Genomic DNA, 11,808 nt, shown 5'->3' on the forward strand with positions numbered 1-11,808 from the left:
ATTCGCTGTGCACAGTTGCGTCCCTTGGGCACGCTAGAAACCTATGATTGTGGGTTCGCCTCGAGTATGTTTCTAGGTTTGTCAGCACCATACCCGTGTACACATCTGAGACCTGCATCACTTCGGGCTTTCCTCCAACATTAAGCTGACACACAGCGATATAACTGGAATACTGTTAAAAGCTGCGTTGAACCCAACTCACTCACTCACTCACTAGGCAAGTTCAACAATCACAGCACCCAACACACAAGACATGCAAGGTTTCTGTCTTTAGTTTCTTTGTACTTTAGGCTGCACTCGGCAATATTCCAGCTAAATGACATCAGTCTGTAAATAATCAAGTCTGAACCAGACAATCCACTGATGGACATCATGAGTGTCGATCTACCTAATTGGGCTACGATGCATCCACCATGTCAGCAAGCCTGATCACCCGATCCGTTAGTCGCCTCTTACGGTAAGCATGGGTTGCTGAAGACCCATCTCTACTGGGATGTTCATGAGTCAGATATGCAAGGAAATGTTAGCATGTTCACTACTATGTGTCCTATGTTAATGCATGTCCATGGTATCTGTAACCCTTCTTGAACAGTTGACAGACTGCCTCGTGGTCTAGTGTATAGGGCATCAGCCTGGAGAGCGGAAGGTTGGTGGTTCGATCCCCTGACCATGCCATACCAAACAAGTAACAACTGATACCTGGCGCTCTACATTAAGGGGCTAAAGCAAGGACTGGTTGTCTCGGAGTACTGTGTGTTAGTAGAGTATCCATATTAAACTGTGACGATAGTATCTCAGTAGGCTATCACTATTAAACGGTTAAAGTCCGGACAAGTACAAGCAGCCACACACATGTGAATGCATGTCCCTGTTGAAGTGTAATAAACTTGAACGCGACGTTAAACCCCATTTCACCTTGCCATACATAATAACCCTGTGGATTTAGGTTGAGAGAGACTACAGTCTTAAATAATTTAAATGTATCATCTGAAATATCCATAGTGCTAGCAACCAACCAACTGACCCATTGCATCACTGTCTGATAATGCGTACCCATAGTTTCTGTAATGCTACTTGAAAACATGAAAGATAGATGACTGGTTGCCCTTGTTCAAGGGTATCAGGTTATAGGTTATCAGTCCTACATCCAGTGCAACACCTGCCTAAGCTGTTTGCCAAACGATCAAAAGATTAATCGGAATATGACAAGTCTCCGGGTAGGCTGCATGGGTAAGAAGGCAGGGTTATGTAGGGGTGGACTGGTACACAACCTGGTCTTGTCACATTGTGGGTTCAGAGCCATATTCCACAAAGTAATCTCAGTGGCACCACAAATGAAGTCAATGTTAAGGAATTAAGCCATTTAAGGCACTCAGGTCGCCCGTTGAAGGCAGTCCAGGCAGGTTGGGTGTTTCTGGGTAGGTAGATTCCAAAGTGGAGGGATGGCTGATTAGTATTGTGTTTAAAGCCTCCTACCCCGCGTTGTAGCTCACCTGATTAGCCAGTATTTGTACAGAAAATATTTGAATATTAATGATACATGTAGCTTTTTGTCAGTGACTGTCTTTGTAACAGAAAAATGTCAGTGATAATGATATTAACCTAGCAGCAACAGTGTTTAAGCTTCCAAAAAGGCCTAGGATGGATATCCAGGGCGAATGTTTGATCTTCACACAACCAATGGTCTTGATGTAATGTGAGATGAGAGAGGCATGTTCTTGCTTATAGGCACGACATATGCATTTCCAACCATCTCAGGCTAGCAACACACACGTCTATGAAAACATTTCTTGAAAATAATTAGATTTTGTTTTTCTTCAAAATAACCTTTACTCTTCTGGTGTATTCATAATCAAGGAAGCGAGTTGGTTTTGGTTAAACTAGGCTTTTAGTAAATATATATATTCCACAGTCATGGCGCAGGACTAGCACACACACAGACTGCATACTAGACTTGGTATACCTTGATCTAGACTTGCATAGGTTTTAGTCAATATATATAGTTGCCCCCCCCCCCCCCCCTAGATTTTTTATAGAAAACAGATTTATTTGAATCAAGTTGAGGACAAGTGATACTTCTACAAATATTTGTTCAAAGCATGGGTTGCTGAAGACCTATTCTACCCCGGAACCTCACGGGTCGCGTCCAGAAGGAGGAAGTTGATATCCCGAATGTGAAACATGCGAGTTCTCGTTTAATATTTGATTTGCTTTATTACCTAATCGCTGCTCATAAATACAGCCGATGAGAGATGCCGTGTTTCAGATTTTGAAGAATTTGTTTTTGTTGCGAACATTTTTCCGTACCAGCTAGTGAAGTAAAAATTCAGAATTTAAAAGATTTTTTTAAAAACATGGACACGCTATGAGTCAGTGCACAAGGACTCCGTGTCGCCGTGACCGGCTGAAGCATGCTGTGTGTTGCCGAGGACACAGAAACTCACGCCAAGGGCCTATCACAAGCTGTTCACATTTTCAATACAGGAAACTCAAGTCTGTATTCCTGATCAACCAGCAAAACGACATTTGTATTTAGCTCTAACCTTTGCTGTTAATTGTGCAATACAATTTGAAATATAGCAGTATGTAGACATTAGACAATAACAAGTCTGTTCAGCATGGTTTATAGGGAAACGACACGCACTGCCTTCGTGAGAACAACACACGAAGCGTAATCCTGCACCATGACTGTGGAATATATTTATTTTATGGGGAAAAAAATCTAGAGACGCATACAAAAGCAAGTCTAGCCAGCTCTAGCTAGCTCTAATCCACAGCATAGGGAAGTTTTGTTTTTGTTATTTTTAGAGTCAAGAAGGATTTTGTGAAATATAAGATTTCATAGACTAAATGTTTGTCTAAGCTTAAAGCCATAAGGGCACAATAACCATATGCATGCTAATACATATTTTTTATTCACCGATAAATTCCTAAACTTTAACACATTTTGACAGCAGACCTATAATTATTGTTTAAAAAACATCCATCCAAAAAAGGAAATAAACTTACGTTTTTAATTTGTGTAAGGGTGCAAAGGACCAATGTCTGTATTTAGGCCCTTTTTACCCTTAGGCATTTGCATGAGATTTAACACGTGAGATTGATAAACTACTACTGAAAGTACAAACACATACTATTGAAGGTCTTTAAAATGATTCAAACTAATGCCAACATTGTTGAAATAGTTGAAACAAAATAATAATGTGTTCTAACTTTCAAAATCTCTTTAACAACCAGTCTCAGCCATACACGGAAATGGGAGCTAAAAGGGCCCAAATCTAGCCAAGTGATTTTGGCCCTTTTGCAGAATGTTAAGCAGCTATACAGAAACCTATCAATGAAAACATACAATATTTTTTCTACAAGTAGACAAGAACTCATAGATGTTATTTATGCGATAATATGCAAAAAGGGCCAAAGTGCATATAACACTGCAGTTAGAAGCAGAAGATAAAATAAAAACGCCAAAACCCTTTCTATATTCATAAGAAATCGCTGTCAAAATAAAGTCGATTGTACGATTTCGACTATATCATGGTTATTTGTGTATGAATCGCTATCAAATATGATAATACAAAATATTGTTCAAACACACTATTGTTAATTGCCATTGATATAGCTGTGCAGTAATTTGTATTGGATTCTATAATACATTTGTTGATTGTATATCACTTGTTGTTTGTTTGTTGGTTCCACTCTAAGTTCTTTTACGAACAGATTTCTGGGTTAACACATCGTTTCAATTTGTAACACATCTGGTATTACCTTTACAAGTGTAAATAAATTCGGTTAAAACGTTTTTGTCTTCATAAGATGTCTATACCAATAGCAGAATCCATCGTACGATTCCGACCATATCAAAATGATGTGCCACCCTTGAAGATCCGGGGTAGAATAGGTCTTCAGGAACCCATGCTTGCTCTCAAAGGTGACTATGCTTGTCATAAGAGGCGACTAACGGGATCGGGTGGTCAGGCCTGCTGACTTGGTTGATACATGTCATCGAGTCCCAATTGCGTGGATCGATGCTCATGAAGACAGTCACTGGGTTGTCTTGTCCAGACTCGATTATTTACGGACCGCTGTCATATAGCTGGCATATTGCTGAGAGCGGCCTTAAACGGGTATGCTAAACCTATGGTCTCACCAGCATGCCAGTTTTATATATACCGAATACAGGTCGTTTCAAGATACTTGCCGGGGCAAATTCCCATAAATGTCTTGTCAGGTACAATTTTCAAGATTTCCATCCAAAAGATTTCTTTGACATTTTTATCAAAGCTATTTCCAGACGCATACCCATCTGAATACATTGAAAAGTTTTATCCTCAGTTTCCTTGATGTTCATTCTGTTCTGGTCCTTTTTCCAGATGTATTTCCGGGGCATTTAACAGCAATGCGAATTCGAATCTCGGTAGCTCTGTTTGGGTTCCCCCAAACTAGTACACCTCCTGAAGATTGGCGACAGTTCTCATCAGTTGGCACTCTACTGGGGCAAAGGCAATGTCTTCGGGATAATGGGTCAGTGCCGTCCAATCGATCTCTGGACCTATGATCTTACATATTTCACATTTCGTTTTGTCTTTGCTAATCTTTTGCACTCAGTCTCGATTTTTTCAAATGCGTCCCTCAAAGACTTCAAAGTTTTCTCATGAAACAGCATTCTTTCCAGAACATGCTATTTCCTTTGGTTTGATCTCCGGAAGAAGTATGTCTTCTGTTTGCACTACTATAAATAGAGGGTGCTTCACGGCAACAGGAGATGCCTGGGGTTTTGCCTTGATTGAGAACATTTTCGCACACCGATTTGCCACTATCGCTTTCTTTGCTGTCCTTGACTGAGACTTAGTTGTATCTGCATTGCTAGATTGCGGGTGCTCTGTAACCGAGAGAGTGTTGTATCTGGTTGTGAAAGCAAAGATAAGCTGATGACCTGGATGCTGAATGTCTCCTTTGCAAGAACAGCTGATGCCTCGTTTTATTTAATATGGCTGTATCAGTGATATATTTGCCATGAAGAACTATCAAGTTGGCTGATCTTTTTAGAGCACCCGGGATTCCATCAAGAGCACCCTTGCCGTGCCCTGCTTCATGGAAATTCGAAGATGCAAACATAATTCCCCTGTCTGCCATTTCATAAGAGAATAGGGAAAACAATCCCTTTAGTTTGTATTGTGTTGATGGTCCATTGCTGTAAAAGCGTATGGTGTCAAGGTTCGGGATCCTGCTTTGAATCTTGTTCAATACTAGATTGAGATGAGCCCATATGGCACTTGGACCATGCCTCAAAGAATCACGGTGCAAAAAGGATGTGATCCATTATCTTTGCCAGAGTATGATTTGTTTCTGAGAAGCACCGAAGTGTATACTCAGAATTTCCATGCCAAGTTTGCATTCAAAGTTTACAACAAAGTCAACATGAACAAGGTCTTTGTTGGATTTCAAATTGCTTTTGATTGCTCGATAATGAGAAAATTGTGAACTTTGTATGTGTCCATCTTTGACTTGAGGTGAGGTGAGGTGAAATGGGGTTTAACGTCGCGTCCAAGATTATTGCACTTATATAGCGACGTGCGTGTACGTGTGTGTGTGTGGCTGCTTGTACTAGTCCGGACTGATGCCGATTTATAGTGCTAGCTCACTGATACCATGCCGCAGTTTAACATGAATACCCCACTCAGACACAGTGTACTGACTCCGAGCCGACCAGTCCTTGTTTTAGCCCCTAAATGCCGAGCGCCAGACAGGGTAACAACAAGTACCATCTTTTAACGTCTTTTGGTATGACGGGGCCGGGGATCGAACCCCGGACCTTCCGCTCTCCGGGCGGACGCTCTACCACTAGACCTTCTTTCACAGTCACCTCTTTCACTTTGGATTTGATAATCTTCCTTTGTTTCTATGTTCTCCACTGGTTCCATGAACAGTGAACTACAGTTATTATGAACGCAAAGGGACCGCTATTTTTTGTTCGTTATAACCGTAGTTCGTTACAACCATATATACAGCATATATACAGCAGAGTATGACATTAATGGGCATACTACAGGAAACTACGTTAATAACGAACATGCTTATAATGAACTGACGGATATAAGGAACTTATTTTTGGCCCGGGACGTTCTTCCAATATATTCCGATCCTCCCATCTCCTACATAAACCATACATGCAGTAATAGTTGTCTGTCGAACAGAAAGCTTCCTTCACAAGCTCATGCATGTTACTTTGAAATACATACTTTTTGGCCAGGATATCAACTAGAAGCTGCATGTTTTCATGCTGTTTGCATGCACACGTTTCCCTATCCTTCTTTGGTGGAACTACCCAACATGGCCTTCATCTGCAAAAGGATGTGTAACTTATTTGGATATCTTCATTCTCCAGGTGGAACTTGCCATGCAGTTCAAAGAGATGAGCACCTAAAATCCGCTTCTGTTTCTTCACTTTAAACTAGTCTTGCAACTAGTGTCGTCTCTTAAAATCTTGGATCTTTTTGTCTTTTTGTTGGAGATCCTTTCCTTTTGCTGAATTTGTTTTCGATTGAAACCTATTTCTTTTTTTGATTTCATCACCAGTACTTTATTACCTGGTTCCTGATATTTCAGAAAGGCTTTTCTTTTATTGTTTTTTCTTTCTTTCGCACACTTTTCTCTCAGTGCATGGCTTGAGGCAAAATTCTTCTGATTGTCTAAGACTTTACTTTACCTTGGGGAGCCCCAAACATCTCAGGACCTTTCTTGTCTTCTTTCTATGTGTGTCTCCTTCACTTGGTTCAGCCTTTTCTTTCTCTCTTATCCATCTCTACATACACATACTGGGGTTTTTTCAAGTCAAGAATGGCATTGTCTCTGTAATACTTTGCTGGTGACGAGGCTCTGGTTGGACCTAGAAGGAGTTAATGACTCAATATTTTTCTTTTGTTCTGTGGACCTTCTGATGTGCTCTTCTTTGCTTTCTTTGTTTTCTTTTCTCTCTGTTAAATTTTGGATTGACCTGCGTTTTCCTACTTTCATGTCATGCCTATACTTTTAGTCTTCCTCCAAATTGTGGGTTCATCTGCTTGGGTCACTGTTCCTCCTCACGAAATTTCTGTCATCGGTAGCGTTCCCTCATTCTCTCACTGAAACAGCTGCCTTCCCTCGCTAAACTACCCCATTCTCTCTCTCTGAACAGTAGCGTTCCCTCAGTAAAGTACCCCATTCTCTCTCTTAACAGTAGGGTTGCCCCAGTAAACTACCGCATTCTCTCTCTGAACAGTAGGGTTCCCCCAGTAAACTACCGCATTCTCTTGCTGAACAGTAGTGTTCCCCCAGTAAACTACCACATTCTGTCTCTGAACAGTAGTGTTCCCTCGCTAAACTACCGCATTCTCTCTCTGAACAGCGGCGTTCCCTCACTAAACTACCGCATTCTCTCTCTGAACAGTGGCGTTCCCTCGCTAAACTACCGCATTCTCTCTCTGAACAGTGGCGTTCCCTCGCTAAACTACCGCATTCTCTCTCTGTACAGTAGCATTAACTCACTATACTACCAAGTACTCTCTCTCAACCATAGACTTCCCTCGCTATACTACCGTGTTATCTCTCTGAACAGTGGCGTTCCCTCACTAAACTACCGCATCCTCTCGCTGAACACTAGCATTAACTCGCTATACTACCGCCGCATTCTCTCTCTGAACCGTAGCGTTCCCTCGCTAAACTACCCCATTCTGTCTCTTAACAGTAGTGTTTCCTCGCTATACTACCGCAATCTCTCTCTGAACAGTAGCGTTCCCTCACTAAACTACCGCATTCTGTCTCTGAACAGTAGTGTTCCCTCGCTATACTACCGCATTCTGTCTCTGAACAGTAGTGTTCCCTCGCTAAACTACCCCATTCTGTCTCTTAACAGTAGTGTTTCCTCACTAAACTACCGCAATCTCTCTCTGAACAGTAGCGTTCCCTCACTAAACTACCGCATTATCTCTCTGAACAGTAGTGTTCCCTCGCTATACTACCGAGTTCTCTCTCTGAACCATAGCCTTCCCTTGCCAGTACTTTCTCTCTATGACCCAGTTTGTTCTCTCTATGACCCAGTACGTTCTCTCTGTGAACCAGTACGTTCTCTCTATGACCCAGTACGTTCTCTCGGTGACCCAGTACGTTCTCTCTGTGAACCAGAACGTTCTCTCTATGACCCAGTACGTTCTCTCTGTGACCCAGTATGTTCTCTCTGTGAACCAGAACGTTCTCTCTATGACCCAGTACGTTCTCTCTATGGCCCAGTACGTTCTCTATAATACCCAGTATGTTCTCTCTGTGAACCAGAACGTTCTCTCTATGACCCAGTACGTTCTCTCTGTGAACCAGAACGTTCTCTCTGTGACCCAGTACGTTCTCTATAATACCCAGTACGTTCTCTCTGTGAACCAGAACGTTCTCTCGCTACATTACCGCGTTGTCTCTGTGATCCAGTACGTTATCTCGCTATATTACCGCGTCCCCTATATCAGTACCATAGCGTCCCCTCTCTTAACCAAAGCGTACCCTCATTATACAGCTGCATTCTATCACTGCTCCATAGCGCTCCTATCTAAACATAGACACCACTGAGTTCATTCACCTAGTTAATGTAGAGTAAGTATAACAGTGTACTTCCAACTGTAGGCCAAGGTTACCTCTGGGGTTATTATAGGTGGGTGGGTGGGTGGGTAGATTGGTCTGGATAGGTAGGTAGGTAGGTAGGTAGGTATTCTTTATTTCCTAAATACTATGAAGATTACAGCATATATATGTATAGTTATTACACAAGTGTTAAATTAATGGTAGTGGACATCAGTGAGTGAGTGAATATGGTTTTACGCCGCTTTTAGCAATATTCCAGCAATATCACGTCGGGGGACACCAGAAATGGGCTTCACACATTGTACCCATGTCGGGAATCGAGCCCGGGTCTTCGGCGTGACGAGCGAACGCTTTAACCACTAGGCAACCCGACCGCCCCTGGTAGTGGCCATCAACAGTAGCAGTTTGTATACATTGTTATAACAGCGACGCCTTCGTTATTAGTGTGCAACTTATAGTGAGTCATCCGCTACCATACATGTCTTCAGACTGGCGGTCGGGTAGCCTAGTGCTTAAAGCGTTCGCTCGTCACACCGAAGGCCCGGGTTCGATTCCCGACATGGGTACAATGTGTGAAGCCCATTTCTGGTGTCCCCCGCCGTGATATTGCTGGAATATTGCTAAAAGCGGCGTAAAACCATACTCACTCACTCACTCACTCACTCAGACTGGTAATCCTATGCGTGTAAGTCAAGCAATTTGAAACAAAGTTATCTGAGCAATCTGTAATTTAACTAGTTCAATAACCTCTGTGTACTACCGGGTCCGATAAGTTGTATCTAGGCCACGACAATCTGGTCTGAAGTTCTCTTTCTATTGCTGATGTATCATGGTGGCGTACACTTTGGTGAACTTATTGCTTATATCAGCCGGAGCATTGAGAGATTGATTGACATACTGATTTGAGTATTCAATATAGTCGCATGGCTTACAGAATTGAGGGGTTGGTCGGGTAGCCTAGTGGTTAAAGCCTTTTCTGGTCACGCCGAAAACCCGGGTTCGATTCCCGACCTGGGTACAATATGTGAAGCCCATTTCTGGTGGTCCCCGCCGTGATATTGCTGGAATATTGCTAAAAGGGGCGTAAAACCATACTCACTCACTCACCACAGAATTGAGATTTTTCGTTATTTACCTTACGGAAGTTGTTTTCTGTTTCGTAACGATATACTCGTAACATCAAATCTATTTCAGTTGGGTTTTTTTGAGCTTGAGCTTTTGGCCTCCATAAATAACATGTGGCTAATCATTTCTAATACAGACAAGAATTAGCAATTGATTTGAAATAGTGTACATACCACTGCGTCTTTAGCGTATCCAATGACATTTGGTAGATAATCAGTGTTAACAGACATCATCAGTCATTGTTCTGACATCGTTACCTCTTAGGTTACCATATCCTCAGAGTAACAACCCCCCTTGAATTAACACAGCCTCAAATAACATACTTTATTCGTCATAATAAGCGCTCTAAGTGCTATTAGAAACGTCATGGGGGCGCTTAGTAAAAACACATCAAGTTAAAGAAAACAGAGATCGGACGGCAGTGTGCAAATTAATTCCAACGTCGATTAAACTTAAACGATTTTGATAATGGTTTCAAAGTAAAGTATTTTAATTCTCCATTGAAGCTTCCTGTGAGAAATGTTATACTGGTAGACGCGAAAAAATACGCACTGTTCGGTCTTAGTATGGGGGCGGTTATAAACACCATACAGTAAAGTACGGTTAAAACGAACTCAAAGGGACTACTAATTCTAGTTCGTTATAACCGTAGTTCGTTGTAAGCATATATACAGCATAACTACAGCAAATAGTCGGGACCAAAAAAGTAAGTTCGTTATATCCGTAAGTTCGTTATAAGCGTGTTCGTTATAACCGTAGTTTACTGTACTTGCAAATAGGTTTAGAAGTCGGTCAAGGGGCGTTTATTGGTGCAGGGCGTTTAAAATGGCGAATACGGTGTAGAAGGTAAACCGTCAGATAACCTATATTTAACAGCAGTGAACCTTGTATAACAGAAATGTGATATTCACGTGACAACAGCTCTCCAGCTCAATATCACACCCAATAGTGTTCTATGTTATTTCAGCGTGTGAATTCTTATAATATAGTCTTGTTGCATAAAGCTTATAACAATTGGCAAGTACATTCAGCAAACATCCCATAGAATTCGTATAATTCCAAATGTTACATGTAGGGAAAATACACACATCATATGGAGACTCAAAATAATCCACGTTTATATTCTGCACTGACGACAGCTATATTTACTGTGTGTAAATACAAAAGTAGTCACCTATATATATCATTTTAACACCTTGTACAATGAGTGAGTATGGTTTTACGCCGTCTTTAGCAATATTCCAGCAATATCACGGCGGGGGTTCCAGAAATGGGCTTCACACATTGTACCCATGTCGGGAATCGAACCCGGCGGGACGAGCGAACGCTTTAACCACTAGTCTACCCGACAGACCCCTTGTACAATGAAAGACTTATGAAGACTAAGCCCGTCACATATGTAAATAATCTCCGCTGTGGATCTAGGAAATTCGAAAGATTGGGGTTCTAAGTCTGAATTCTTTCTGGCATTTGGGACCGGTGATGATCCGGGTAAGAATGGGTCTTCAGCAACCCAGGCTTGTCTTAAAAGGTTACTATGCTTGTCGTAAGAGGCGACCAACGGGATTGGGTGGTCAGGCTCGCTGACTTGGTTGGTACATGTCAAGGTATCCCAAATGCGTGGATCGATGCGCATGATATCAACCACTGGATCGCCTGGTCCAGACTCGATTATTTACAGACCGCCGTCATATAGCTGGAATATTCCCGAGAGCTCCGATGAACAAACAAACTGGCTTTTCGGTCCTAAGTGATTATCAAACTTATCTGGAAATAGTGTGACTGTCTTATAAATACATTTAAATGTTCAGTTATATAATAGTTGAAATTAATTCAATATTAATACGAAATTCAACGAAATCCTTCATACAATAAATATTTTTTACACTATGAATAATAAACAGGTCCTATCTTCTAATCTTTTCTCAAACTCTGAAACGTGCAGCGTATATCCTAGATTGCAAAGCAAGCAGGTACTGTTGTGATAGCCATCAACCCTGCTACAACTCTACCCCGGTTCAACCGCTGATCGTCTATAACGCGCATCAAATATTTGGAACCCCAAGGTATAGCGTTGTA

Source organism: Haliotis cracherodii, unplaced genomic scaffold (genome assembly GCF_022045235.1).
Source record: "Haliotis cracherodii isolate W230 unplaced genomic scaffold, xgHalCrac1.p SCAF_6, whole genome shotgun sequence".
NCBI classification, from domain to species: Eukaryota; Metazoa; Mollusca; class Gastropoda; order Lepetellida; family Haliotidae; genus Haliotis; species Haliotis cracherodii.